General features: G+C 39.8%; 1 long non-coding RNA gene across 1 annotated transcript; it reads left to right on the top strand.

The window, feature by feature from the left end:
* The first annotated feature begins 9,589 nt into the window (after positions 1-9,589).
* Positions 9,590-11,287, top strand: LOC143661776 (uncharacterized). The gene is made up of 3 exons (XR_013164823.1): positions 9,590-9,739; positions 10,207-10,507; positions 10,918-11,287. It is a non-coding gene; the product is annotated as an uncharacterized LOC143661776 (long non-coding RNA).
* Positions 11,288-13,654: the final 2,367 nt, after the last annotated feature.

The following is a 13,654-nucleotide window of genomic DNA, read 5'->3' as shown; positions in this document are numbered from 1 at the left end:
GTGGCCATGAAAAGTGAAAGTAAACTCTCAAGAGTCTTGTTTACTCTGAAGATAGGGGGAAGGACTCCTCAGTAGGTTCAAAGGTAAAACCTCTGTGGCTCTGAAGACACTGAGGTAGTACAGGGTATAGGTCAGTCCTACTCATTTTCTTCATTAAAAAAATAATACACTCTACCAATTTATATTTTTTCCAACAGTATATGAGGTTCTCTGTTAGATGGGAAGGCACAGGGCAGTCTCTGCTGACCTTCTCTCCTGGCTTCTGGGTTCCAACAGCTTCCCCTGGGCTGATTCCTTCTACTTCTCCAAACAAACATCTAGTCTAAGCTTCGAGTGCTTATAAGGTGTGCTGAGCTGCTGAGCTGTCTTCTGACCTCCTTCTTTTAAGCCTCCAGCTGATTAAATTAAACCTCACTCATTGTGGAAGGCACTTCCCTTTTTAGGGACGCAAATATAATCAGCCCTAGATGAAGTTCACATACTGATGACTTAAGTTAACAGAAACAGAACAGAGCATCATCACCTGGTCAAACTGACACCTGAATCTAACTACCACATGTGATGATGATTTTTCCAATGCTGATAAATATTCTTCCACAATATCATTTTAAAATCTATAAACTTTTTCCTTGCACAATGACGCTTTTCACTAATCCCTTATTTTTAGCATTTAGATAGTTTACCATTTTTCACTATAATAAATGATTTAATAAATATCTATATTTATACACCTTTGTGTAATTTATTCTCTATTTTCTACTAATCTTTACTTTGAAAAATGTTATTTTCAGTAAGAAAATAATCAAGATTTAACCCACAACAACACTAATTGCACCCCTACTATTTTGTGCACAAGACTGAGATCAACAGAGTGATTTCGGATACTCTTGTCACTGTAGGAAAACAATGTGAGGGGGGACGAGGATCAATGCACACTTCTTTGAACTGTCTTCCAAATTATCCAAAAAGAGCCTTTCTAAGTGCTATTAAGGCAAGCAAACTTATCATTAAATAAAAGTTTAAAATAATCTTTGATCTAACATATTGGCTATGGCCAAATTAATAACCTACCAAAATTCTTATTTGTGAGCTTCACGTACATTTTACAGTACATATTGAACCATAAGAAATTGCCAATATTTGACCATTTGGGACCTTAACAAAGTTTAAAGGCATGGCTGGCTCTAAGTATGCAAATAATTCTAATTCTGTTTCTGAGATAAAATTCAACTATTAAATATTTATAGTGATGGCTAATTGCCCTGCTTTTATGAAATATTTTGATTATGGGTATGATTTATAGGTTACAAAAGCCTGAAAAGAAATATGATTTCCAGCTCTAATATTATTTATGGGAAAATGTGTTCCATAACATTACTGATTTCTAGGAACACATTCCAGCAAAAATGGTCATTTCTAGAGGTTACAAAAAAGGGAAATTTTAAATTGGACTATTTTCTCCATTCAGTAAAATTATACAAAACTTGAGAACTACCAGACAGAAGAAATTTGGAATCCTTTATACTATGTGGCTGTGTAGGAATTTATTGATCTATTATGCTTCACCTATGAATATTTTTCACTACAGGAAAAATAATTAATGGAAGTGAAATATTTATTTTGACTATGTATTTTGTGTTTCTTTTATTGGGTATTGAGATAGGAAAACAAGCTTCCCCTTCAGTCTAACCTATTGCTATTTATATAAAATTGTATTTAACTGCTGTCTGGGGTGCTTGATAAATATAATGATGAATAAAAAAGAAAAAACTATTCTTTGCATATCACAGCTACCACAAACAAAAAGAGATAGCTCTTTTGGTTTTAATAAAAACCAAAAAAAACGGAATGGATATTAGAAAGAGGACCACAAAGGAATACTGCTTAAGTGGTCCCCAAAGCACCACTCACTCCACTGTAGAGTTCTTGATTTCGTAACCACAGCTGGTGGCAGCAAACATGGCCCACTTCCTGTGACGAGGAAGCAGCACAGCAGCACAGCCATGCTCCACTTAATGTCTTGGTAATGCAGCTCCTGAGGCTGGAGTCTCAACGTCACTTGCTGAAACCGGAACACCCAGCCTTAAGATGACTAATTTGCCTGATCCAGTTGACTTCTGTGATCCTGCTTTCTGGTCCAAACTTCTATTACAGGTCCCTGTCGATTTGCCCAGCCCACACTGAATCCTCTGATTGATAGGGAGGTCACATCCCATGAGTGTTCTGCTCATTTAAAGGGAGTCCACTTATAGCCTGGGATGCAATTATTACACCAAAGTGCCATAATAATTGAGAGTGAAGAGTTAGTATCAGTGAGTCTCTCTTGAGCATGCCCACCCTCAGCCCTCAAGCATGTACTTACTTTCTTTTCAACAAAATTTTCTTACTTGCATATAAAGAAAGAGTTAATATAAGAATCTAAGATGAGAATCATACAAAGCCAATGCCCATGCCTTTAAATACCTGAATCTTTTTCCATATGGTGAGATGCTCACACTAAAGATGCCATGTGGGAATCAACTCCAAAACAGAAAGGGAAGATGGAGCCTTCTGTCTCACTCTGGATCCCATGCTCTTTCAAGTTCAGTGGCAGCGAACGGCCCATAAAAACTAAAAGGATATTTTGACTTCGTCTTTTCTGTTGTGTATGTGTAGTTGAATTTGAGAGTTAAGTTTTTACGTGAAGCAAATCCCAGGGTCACAAGTTAGCTGCCAGGTTTGCTCGGTTGGATTAGCGTCCACTGCTTCGCAGACTGAACCGTGCATCTCCCTATGTCCCTGGTCACTGACCACAGTCAAGCCCCCATCCAAGCCTCCTCCTCCAAGATGGAGTCCCTCCCACAAAATGACCTCTACAGTTCACGAGACTGGTTTTAATACCTTTGAATTCCAAAAGAGAAGTCTTGTACACTTTCCTCACGTAAATTTGAGAGTAGAAATAGAATCCCATTGCTATGTCTAAATCCATTTAGCATCATCCAAACTGTACATGTAACTCTCCCTAGATCTGGAATCTCCATGTGGACATGGACAGCACCTCCCAATGGCAGATGTCCAGTAACTGCCTTTCCATCCTCATTTTCTTCCTCTAAGTATTGTCATGAAAATCTAAGCAGGGTCACATGTGATGTCTAGAGGAGGGAGCTGTATTTGCAGTAAGTGCAACAATTTCTTCTTTGCAAAATTCCTGTCCCAGATCTATACAAAAAATGACTGGAACCATTCCTAAACCATCTCCTGTCCACCCTCCCTCAACCCAAAATTTCCCCTAGAGCTCTTCTCTTTTATTTAAAAATAACCCAAACTAAAGTACTACTGTTTCCTTGAGGGCTAATTTTAAGTGGTAATAATCTCAAACTAATGTTAGGAAATAAGAGGAGTTATGAGTTAGTAGAAATGCTTAGATAGTCTTCTGACCAAGGCCACTATTTTGTTCTTTTCTTTCGTAACTGAGACTTAATAATTCTCATCTGAAAGCAGATTCCTGCATTTCCGAGGTCACTTCTTTATGAGATTCTTTGAAGAAAAAGAAAAAGATAAATGGAGATTGGTGCCACAATTTTGTAATCTTTAGCTGTTTAGGACTTTGGTTGTTCACAAAGGAGTAAAATTAGCAATTCTTCTGAAATAGATCTTATGGATATTTCCAAATTATTTATTCATCACTCAGCTTTATTCATTAACAGAGTCTATGGTCATAATTCAAGTAACCGCTAGGAAAGCAAGGCACTGGAAGATCACACCACTGCTAAACTAAAGCTGTTCACCATGTCATTTTCAACTAAAACATCATAAAGCATATTCAAAAGAATCAATAAGACATAAAGTAGTAGAATTTTGTAGCCGCAGGAGCTTTACGTGTTTTCTCAGAAGAGGAAAAATGTGAAAGCACTTAGTACACTGTAAAGTACCATACAAATCTAAGAAATGTGTATTGTCCTCATCCAAAGTAAAGCCCCCATTTTACAAGTAAGAGAACATTGATTACAGGAAGATTATAAAGATTCTTCAAAAGCCTGTGTCTGTACTGCTTTCCAAAAATCATTAGGACCATCCACATCCACCCCAGGCAGATTTCCATTAACTTGGATCCACAATTACTGGTCAAGTGTCAGCAGATTTTCCAGTCATTTTCATTTAACTCAACAACTGCATTTTGCTAATGCTAAACTGGCCTAGAAAATATAAGAACGTATGTGTAGATGGCTTTTCCCTATAGTCCCCACAACCACATATTTTCTCCAAAAGGAAATGAAAGAGAATACTTAATGCATACTCTCTTTCTCTTCATCTGGCTGACCAAATTCTTTTCAGTCCTAATAAATTGCTTTCTTTTCATAACTGATTGCATTTAGCTATTTAAACTTTTAACTGAGATTAAGCATTCTCACCTCTGAAGTAAGAGAAGCTGGTCAGACTTGGAAGAAAAGAAACGGATTCAACCTTAAGATTGGCAATCAGATAGTAAATGGAGTTATAACAGTACTTCTTGGGCCAATTGTTTTCAAATGTGTTTTGGTTATACATTACATTCTTCAAAAGAAGGCTTTCCATAAAGCTGAGGAAAATGAATGAACAGGAGCTTCTCTGCTGCAAATGGCTAGGAAGTCCAGACAAAGCCCTTCCCATAACAGGCTCCACTGAGCACAGCTGTCCTAGAGGCTAAACCCAAACTCCCCAAACTTTTGACACAGTGAACTCTAACTTCTACATTTATTTTCAATCCTGAGGCCTACCAGATAGAAAATGCTCTGTAATTAGGATATGACAGCAGAATTTTTCAGTCTCTATGCAGGCAAATTAGCATACAAGATACATACAATTGCTGTACGTGGCAACAAGGAGCGATAGAAAAATGATCGTGTTAAGAGACAGACTGTTTGATGGAAAAATGATTGTGCTAAGAGACAAACTATTTTTATTCTATATTTTGTGACCTGGAATGAGTAAATCTCTGTGCCTAGGTGGCTCATTTGCCAAACACAAGAATAGTATTAACCTTTTATCAAGGGGCTGAACAAAATCATTTTGTAAATGTTTCTTCACATTCTAAGATATGAGATCTAATTCAACAAATATTTATTGACTATTCCATGTTAAGGTACAAGACATAAAGTGATATGCATAACACACAAAGTCCCTATATTCACTGAGTGTGAATTTTAATGGAGAAGACATAAATGATATTTTTTTCCTGAAAACAGACACTTAGTAATTCACTTGTGTTGGGATTGCTCATTTTAGGAACAATTCGAATCAGTCCCCTGCACAGATGCAGTCGTTCTTCATACCTTGTGGAAGGATGTAGGAGAAACTGCATTTCCATGAACTCTATTAGACTCAGTGCTATTTGGTCTCAAACTCAGAGCTTATGGCCTTGGGAGTTTCATCGGTCACACAGCCACCTTACAGGAGTGGAAGGATGGGAGGGATTACAGGATAAGTTTAGGGCACTGTAGTTGGCAGTGTCCCCAGGGTAAAGTGTTGCTCAGCAGCCAAAGCAACAGGTCATTCAGCAGCAGCTAATCCAGATTGAGAAAACCTGCTTAGGGGAAGTGCAGCCTTGAAGAATGAGAAGGAGCCAGCCAAGCTGGGGTGGGGAGAAGGGGCTGTGAGGCAGGGAGTAGAGCCCTTCAAACCAGGTATAAGGAATAGTTTCTGTGAAGGACCAGACATGAGAGGAGAAGGTGGTGGGATATGGGACAAAAGAAGAAAGCAGTGGCCAGATTACTCAGGGTGTTGTGAACTTTTGTTAAACACAGTGGACTTTATCGTGAGGGTAAGATGGAGAGATTCAACTAGATTTTTTAAATGTATTTGTTCATTTACTGTGGAGATTAGGAAGGAAGAGGGTATTGTAGGCAGTGACACTCTAGCTAGGATGCTGTTGCAGTAATACAGGGTCACGCCAATGGAGGATGGAGAGTGAGTTTGAGAGGTGTGTATCCACAGGATGAGGGCTTTGATTGGAGAGGGGGATGGTCAGGGAGATGGAGGAATTGAGGATGATGCTGAGGCTTCTCACTCGGGCCACTGCATAACCACCATGCCATTCCAAAGTTAGGGGACACCCACAGCATTATAATTTTAAATATAATAACTAACATTTCTATACTGCTTTCTATGTGAAGGTGCTTTGGTTTGCTAATGCTGCCGGAATTCAACATAACAGAAAGGGGTTGGCTTTTAAATACAGATTTATTTTCAGTTCTAAGACCATGAAAATGTCCAAATTAAGGCATCAACAGGACGGTACCTTCTCCAAAGAAAGGCTGATGGCATCCAGGATGCCTCTGTCACATGGGAAGTCTCACGACTGGCATCTGCTGCTCCTTCTTTCCGGGCTTCATTGCATTTGGATTCTGGCTATGGTAGCTTCCTCTTTTAGCTTCTGTGGGTATGCCCGTGTCTCAGCTTCTCTGGGGCTTTGCTGAGCTTTTATCCTCTCATAAAGGACTTCAATGAAAGGATCGAGACCCACCTTGGATGACTGGGTCACATCTCAATTGAAATAAACTAACCAAAAGGTCCCACCTACAACAGGTCTGCATCCACAGGGTAGACTGAAAGAGCATGGCCTTTTCTGGGGTGCATAACAGCTTCAAACCACCACAGAAGACATGTATGTTCATTCATCACTCTCAAACACTGCTATGAGGTGGGTGCTATTTTTATCCATTTTTATAGAAGCGGAAACTGAGATAAGAAAGAAGACATGACCTTCCCAAGTTCCATAATCAGTAAGTGGTCATGTCTGGATCTAAGCAATTTGGGGGTAGGGAGAGTAGAAAATCATCTTTCCAGTTTTAGTAAAGCTTAATTTGAGGGGCCTGCAGGACATGCCAATGGGTATTTGAACATGAAGGTTTAAAGCTCTAGAGAGAAATCTGCACTGTAGCATGATTTGAATATATCATCCATGGTAATCCATAGTAATGGATGATACAGCTCCAGGCAAAAAAGATAGGGGACAGTAAATTTCAGTAGACTAAAACATTAGCAATAAGTAGTTTGTAGAGGCTTTTAAAAGTTTATCATAAACTTAGTCACAGAGGTAAGTAAGTAAACCTTGAACCTATGCATAAGCAGAAATTAAAGCAGAGACCTTAAAATGAGAGGTAAACAACCATCAGCCCAGAATGGTGTAGATGATATCCCCAGAGGCCCATGAAATCAGATCTAGAGTCCATTCTCTCATCAATACTTTACCAAGAGTATTCACCAAGCTCTTAGAACAGAGAAATTGGAAGTTTGCATCAAGTTCTGGTACATTAGCAATACTGCATATAAATGATGGCTTAAGCTCATTAGATACTGTTTTCATTTACTCACAATGAATGCATTCAGTCACTCCTAACTGCTTGTTGCTCTGTCTCTTTAAAGTTCTAATTAAAAGACTTCTGATATTTTGGTAGGGAGAACATTGAAGACAAGGATTTAGTCCTTAAAGTGGGCAAATCCAAATAAGCAGCCCCCTTTTACAAGATATTGCTTATTGCTTCTGCTGTGCTAATTTTCGTCTATGTTTTCTATACACTAATTAGCACCATCCAGTGTAGTGGGTGCACAGTCAATCACTGCTTGCAGAAGGAGAGACAACTAGCAACAGCTACTGTGGGTCTAGCCAGTCAAAATGCCGAACATTAAACTGCCTTGATTTGCAAAGATTGAAATGCCATCAGCATAAAAAAAAAGATGGAAAGCAGAAAATCAGCCTATTTGCCTTCCTTTTACATATGGCCCTCTGTGAAGTCCACTAGCGTTCTCCCTGCGCAGAAAATGTCATCAAAAGCCACAGTTAGATAAGAAAACAAAAAAGTGCCAAACAGAAGAGAAAACATAAGGGGAAAAGAAAACGTGGTTTTATTACCTCTTCCACTACTCCTGCTGGGCTTTGTCTCCACCTCCCACCTATCAAGTGATTGGCCCCTGACATTTTGGGACACAGCGCTATGTTATGGCTGATGCCTGTGTACAGAGATTGGTGAGCGCTACTTCCCACACACAGGCAGCAGAAGGCAAATGACATTTATTGAGTTCGTCCGTTGAGCTTTCACTTACAGAATCTCAGGTGATCTTCCAAATTAGTCAATTAATCAACAAATATTTGCTGAGGGTCGCAGGCCAGACACGGGCTATGCGCTAAGGAAGCTCCTGGGAAGCAGCCCCGAGTTTCCCCCAGGCCTAAGTGTGAGCAGGGGCACTAGTCAAACTTAAGCATCTGTCCCTTAAACACCTGCCCTTTCTCCTAGCCCGTCTTCCTACTGGGCAGTTCCACCTCACTCTAGTTACACAGCTACAGCAGTGTGTGTCCCTAACTAGGGATTAAATGAGACAAAGGCAGAATTATTCGAATAATGTGTTTAGAGTAGCATTGGTTATTCTTTGAGGATCTTTATATGAGATTGTATAATTATTGAGTTGAGCCCCTTCTCTGTTGGCAAGATGCAAGCAATAATTAAGGGTTTGAGGGGACAGACATAGAGAATCTGTGAGGTAATGCAGCAGGCACCTCTCCATCATGCCGAGAGTGGACGAGCACTGCCTAACCACGAAGGAGATTCAGGACCTGTTTCCCTCCATCTGTTTTCTTGCTCCATGAACCCGAAAGATTGCCTAAGGCTGAATTAGCAAGTGGGAAAATTCTCCCTACATTCCTGATTTTTTCTTTCGTTCAAAAAGTGGCCCTTAAGGAGGAAGTCAGAGATGAGTTGCCACAAAATATCGTATCAGGTCAGTTCATCTCTTGGTAAAAATTACTATAATACGAAACAATCATGGTCCAAGTATCTGGAACCAGGTCGGCTGGTATAATTTGCTGAATCACTGTTTCAGAAAATGAAGGTGCTTCTTCATGAGGGCAAAATTATGAGTGGTCTTCCAATTAAACTAAAAAAAGATATGAGGCTTACCTCTGTGAAAAGCGTGGTTAGTTTCACAGGGTAGGGGCTCTATCCCTGGCCTCGTTGTGGAGTTAGGACCCTCACCCTGATCCCTGTTCCTTTCCTCAAATCATTTCAGCCTCACAGCTCACCATGTGTGAGATTTCCTTTCTCTAAGATATATGTGTTAAAATGGTAAGGCATCACCAAATCACCACAGCTAATAAGAACTTGCTCCCCACTAGTTGGCTTGCTCTTTCATTTATTACACAGCATGAAAAGTGTGTTCATTGTTTAATAATTTGCTGACCACACATCTATCTTTGTTGTAAGATCTTCAAAGGAAAGCAATGTTTGCTGAGAGAAATATGTCTTATTTTCAAGCAAATTAGCTTCCCTTTCTGGCAAGATGGCCCCACAGATGTTATACTCTCACTTATCAGATCAGGCTTCTTCATTTGGGCAGAAACTATTTACTAGAAATATTCTCCAACCCTGCCCAAATGGAAATAAATATCCTCTCAACTTTGAAGTCAGATAATCTTTGGAGAGAAAAAGAGCAGCATGGCAAATCCGAGTAGAGCAAAGTAGAGTCTACCTAAGAAGCACATGAATAGCGTTTTCTGCCCCAAAATGCTTTATCATGGAAAGCAGCAATTTCACTTAAGCATGGTCTCATTTGAAACAAACCAGGTGAAGGGCTCAGGTGAGTAGAAGTCTGTGTGACAGCAGTGAGCTCACAAATGGGAGTCAGACCTTCTCCAAGGCACCGAATTCAAGGAGAAGAAGAAAAACCTTGCCTCATACTTCTTCTTGAGATTCAGCCTATATTCTTCTACGGATTGAAATGCCAGAAAGTGAGTTTTCTTTTGATTCCCTCCTGACTTTTTGATAGGACTGAACACAAAGCAAGCTACAGAAATTCTTGTTTGAACTTGGCCACCTCCAGAACATCCTTTAGCGATCAGGCCCAGCTTCCTTTATCCCTTCCTGGGTTTAGAAATAGTAACAAGTGACAATTTAGCCACAGACCACCAAGCAAATGTCTGATTGCTCTCTGTTGGTTCAGATCCCACCTACAAAGCATCTGTTGATAGGTGCTTAAGGACACATCTGAACTGGGGCCAAAATACATAACCCTTCTCAGTTATAAACTAAAATACCTACAGTAAACTGTCTACCCTACCAACAACTGAGTTAAAAATGACATCAGAATGTCTTGAAAGTTCCATTAATACAAGGCCCATTAAAATAAAATGGTTAAGGACTCACACTTAGATTGTCCTTTATTAAACTTACATTATTTCCCAATATTTACGAGAAGCCACAGTTACAGGGAGGGCTGCCAGCGCTGGAGTTTTAACAAACTACCACTCAAGTCTTGAGGAAAATGAGAACTTCAGAGTCCTTTCCCCAGTCTCAAGAGTGAATTATGAATCTGCTGACCTACACTGGGACAGCCTTCAACTTAAAAAAAGAAAAATTATAAAGGCATGAGAACTTGGGAATAAATCAGCTATCCCCTGAGGACACAGGACAGAGATGAAACCTTGCTGACTTTTTTTTGAGCTCCTCCAGAGTGAGAACAAGGACAAGGAAGCCGAAAAGAACAAAGACTATGTGAGGTAATAAAAATGTCTGCTCTGAATTTTAGCCTGTCACACCACATAGCAAAACTGAGACTGAGCATCATCTAGTGTGACTTTTGTCATCCCAAAGATTCTGAGTTGCCAGGGAAACCCTATAGAGCAATTGTTTTTAACCAGTTGTGCAGCAGCCCAGTCACCTGTACATCCGTTTTAAACAGCTGTTTCCTGCCTCTGTATAGCTGACAGCTCAATGACTTTGGAGTGGGACCTGAGTAATTTGTTAGAGCTCCTTAGGGGATCTGGAGGCATCCACTGATTGAGAACCACTATTAGGGAGGCTGGTGAATTTCCAGGAAGGTGGAGCTTCTCAACCTTTAATGTGCTAATGTTCTTGGGAATCATCATCCTCTGGGGACATTGCTAAAATGCAGATTCTGTTTCAGCAGGTCTGGAATGGGCTCAGATGTCTAACATTTTGAACAAGCTCCGAGGTGATGGAGATATTACTGATGTGAGGACAACACTTCGTATGCCAACTTAATACGGTTTATGCCCCAAATTCAGGAGGGTGCCTCCAGGCAAATGGACAGAGCCCACATGCCTGGTGCTGGTTCATATGTGGTTCATGGATCAGCCACACAAAATCACCTGAGGTACTTATGAAAAATTAAGATTCCAGAATTTCACCCCAAAAGTACCCAATCAGAGTCAGCAAATCAAGCTTCCTGGGTAATTTTTATAAGCCCTCTGAAATTTGAGAACCACTAAGTTTGGGAATTATCAGCATTGGACAATTAAAAGAAGTATGAATCCCATAACCATTCAATGATGAATTATATATTTAAGTGTGTTACTAATTTAACATGTTTTGAGCCTTCTCTATTTCCCCGTTAAAATTATGCGATATGATAAGACTTTAAGAACAATGTGGTCACATTGGTGCATAACAAAATCTTCAAGTATCAATAAGCTTCTTTATCTATGTATTGACTGTGCTTTCACCCACGAGACTGATCCCAGAACTGTTACCCGTTGGGGTCATGCTACGTGACAGAAGCAGTAGGTTCTCTACCCCATGCCAATTCCTAAGGCACCAGGGTTTTGATGAGAGAGTTTATTGCTAGGCATGAAGCAGATCAGCTGGCCTATCAGTCAAAACATTAGTCTCCCCAAACTGCAGTAATTCTGATAGTTTTATAGTATCAAGAGATGGGTGGGGATTCCCAGAGCCTGCCCATGCAAAAAAAAAAGATGGGTGGGTTTTAGGATGGTGAGTGCAAAGGTTCCAGATAATGAAATTAGAGGTGATCTGATTATTGAGCATGGCCTGATTACGTGCTTAGTCACAAAATGTTATGAAAGAAAATGGCGGCCTTAATATGATGATGGACATGATTTTTAGTAGGATTATGGGGTGTAGGTCACCTATGAGTTAAAGACTAAGCTATTGTGCACATTGGGGACCCACTTTGGTAGATACAGGTTCCATTATAAGATAACTTTGGACTTGGGTTGGGTTAGTTCTGGGCTAACCTGAGACCCTTCATTAATAAACATTCGGGGCTGTCTGTAGTGATCATAAGATTCTAGTCAGAAATTTGGATAAAATGGATACAAGTGAAGGTTAGTAATAAGGTTTTTAAATCACAAGGGCACATGGTAAAGACTGTACCGTCACTGTCAGAGATCGAGGCAGCTGGATTACAGTTCAGAGATCTCAGGGATTTCCTTCTGGCTACTTTATATACCAGAAAGCAAAAAGGAATATCTCTATAATGATTCAGTAATCATGATCATCCCCTAAATCCTAACTTCTCATTTACAGTCATTTGTCTTCTACTCCAGCCAATTCCCAACTCATTTTCTGTAAATACCATCCCCTCACACAAAGACCTTTCCTGTGTACTCCATGCAAACTCTGTCTCTACACACTCTATGCTCTCCTGCCAGAGAAAAATGATTTTTAATTTCCCCTAGCCAATATTGTTCTGTGGCTAGTGATCTGAACTCCAAGTTCTGGAATATTATCTCTGACTCAGATATAAGAATTCATAAAATGGAAGAACCAAAATGATTTTCTTCTCCACAGTACTGATCAGAAATAAATGTCATTTTCCTGCCTGTGGAAAAATAAAATAGATTGACAGCTACAGAAAGTTGAATAGGCAGAGGCTATAGGCTGGCATTGCAAAATGGGCCCCAGGCAAATATTTACCTAACTAGATACTTCAGGTCTCAAAGTATTTCCATCTCCCAATAGACAATTTGGAATTTTTAGACGACTCATCTCTGCATGATGTTCTATTTGTTTGAATGTAGTAAATAAAAAACGCAGGTATTTATACAGTTCTATTAGTACAGTTTTGTAAAACGTTATTAGAATGTTCTGTTCATCTTCAGAATACTTTTCTTGGAATTGAAATTTATAGATTTGAAAATATCCTCTAGCAGATCCCTTCTAATAATTTAATTTGGAAAATGTTTGATGTGATTTTGTCATGCTTACCCGTTCATTCTTACTTCCTTTTCAGAGTCATATTTCTTATCTTCAAATCTTTTTTAATTCCGACAGCAGAGATTGCTTCAATGAATGCACATGAGCCAGAGAGAAATGGGCCTGCTCTGCTGGGAAGGGTGGTTTGGTTATGGTAAGAGCTTCTTATTGCTGCTGAACCAAGTTACCACAAACTTGGTGGTTTAAAACAGCACAAAATTTCATCTTGCAGTTCTGGAAGGCAGAAGTCCAAAATGGGTTTACAGGTCAAAATCAAGGTGTAGGCAGAGCTGTGTTCCTTCTGGAGCTCTAAGGAAGGATCCATTTCCTTGCCTTTTCCAGTCCAGAAGCTACTGCATTCCTTGGCTCAGGGCCCCACCTCTATCTTCAAAGTTCATCACTTCCGCTCTGCCATCACATCTCATCTCATTTCTCTTGCTTCCATCATCACATCTCCTATGGTCTAACTCTGATTCTCCCACATCCTTCTTATAAAGGCCCTTGTAATCACATTGAACCTTTTCAGGTAGTCCAGGATAACCTCCTCATCTCAAAATTCTTAATTAAGCACATCAGTGTAGTCCCTTTTGCCATGTAAGCTAACATAATCACAGCTCTGGGAATTAGAACATGGACATCTTGGGGGACCACTATTCTGCCTACTCCAGTGTGTTGGCTTGATTATGTTT

Source organism: Tamandua tetradactyla, chromosome 17, assembly GCF_023851605.1.
Source record: "Tamandua tetradactyla isolate mTamTet1 chromosome 17, mTamTet1.pri, whole genome shotgun sequence".
NCBI classification, from domain to species: domain Eukaryota; kingdom Metazoa; phylum Chordata; class Mammalia; order Pilosa; family Myrmecophagidae; genus Tamandua; species Tamandua tetradactyla.
The sequence above is the reverse complement of the archived record's forward strand: the minus strand, read 5'-3'. Positions and strand labels throughout refer to the sequence as shown.